Genomic DNA, 1,616 nt, shown 5'->3' on the forward strand with positions numbered 1-1,616 from the left:
ACCACACATACACCACACATACACACACACACCACAGATACACACACACACATACACATACACACACACACACCACACATACACACCACACACACACACACACACACACACACACACACACACAGAGCATTGTGGATCCTGTCCATCTGTTCTTCTACCTTCAACCCCTTTCCCTCCCCTCCCTGACAGCAACCTTCCTAGTCTCTACAAGTCTGTATTTGTTCCCTTTTTCTATTGTGAGAAAACACCATGGCATGTCCCAACGCAAGAGGCAGAGGAGAGGAAAGCCCTGAACGATGTGTAATGCTGTAACCCCCCTGATTACTCAGTCAATAAGTGGAAGCGCCTTGTGGTAGAGCTACAGAAACTCTCTCTGTGCTAAATCAGCACCTATCATTCTGGCCTGACACCTGGCTTTGCAAAGCTGTAAAATAAACTTCCCCCGTGTCTCTGGCTCTGAATCCCCAGGGCTCTTATGGAGTCAATGTCTTTGTTTCTCATCCCCGTCATTCCAAAACACAGGCTCAATGTCATGGTTTAGACTCCTGTCATCTTAGGCTGTCCCCATCCTACCAATAACTTTGCATTAACGAGCTGGTTTCTGGTGCTCTTTGCACTCTTTCTGGCCTCTGCAGTACTGGAAAAGCATATGGAGGGCAGTTGGAATCACTGTTGAGAAACGGTCCCCCACTCGTCACATTTTGTCCCTTCATGTGGTAGATTATGAGCAAGGACACCTCCAGGCTAAGTGAGGGGACATGCGTTCTCACCTGAGCACATGATCTATTGTGATCAGGAAACCCTGAGGTTGAAGCAAGAGCTCACAGAAAGACCCTGGTTTCTGATATTTATCAGGAAGCATGACTGTGCACAAAGGTCTTCGCTGAAGGTCTGGCTTCCTGTGGGTGAAGCGAATGCGCTTCAGCAGACTGTCCGAAAGCCGCGTGGTGGTGTGAGAGCGAGTGGTTTTGTGGCTGACCTTGGGCCCACCCCCATCATCTCTAGAATGAGTATGTTCTTGAAGCAGGGGGAGGAAAGGCCCAGAGAACAGGAAGCCCGAGAGAGATGAGTTCCCTCTACTCATTTCACGAAGCAAGAGTTGGGGCCCAGGGGGGAAGGGCACCTCTAGCAAGTGGCAGAGGGAGCTTCGCCTTTCCCTGTGGCCCTGTGTAAGTGCTTTGATGGGGCACAGAAAGAATTGCCCTAAGCTAAGTGACGAGGGCCCTTTGTCACCATTGTGAGGTAATACCAGGTTTGCCAACACCACAGCTGGGGATTTGGGGCTTGCTCTACATTTCATAACTTGCCTGGATCCGACCCCTGAAATAGCCCTCTTCAGCAGTGTCTTTTTCTGCTAGTTGTCCCTGAAGAGTCAGGAAGCTGTGGGCTAAGTAAGAGGTGAGGGGAGTGGAGGGATCAAGGGAGGGACAAAGGCTAAAGAGTTTCATCTATGGCATGTCTAGAGTACCTAATATGTTCTTGGAGATGTCCCCCAGTGCAACCTTACTTTAAAGGTACAGTTCGTTATTTGTGTGTGTGTGTGTGTGTGTGTGTGTGTGTGTGTGTGTGTGTATGCTCACACGGTCCTTGGAGACCAGAGGAGCAAGCTGTGTCCC

This window comes from Mus pahari, chromosome 14 (assembly GCF_900095145.1).
Source record: "Mus pahari chromosome 14, PAHARI_EIJ_v1.1, whole genome shotgun sequence".
Lineage (NCBI taxonomy): Eukaryota > Metazoa > Chordata > Mammalia > Rodentia > Muridae > Mus > Mus pahari.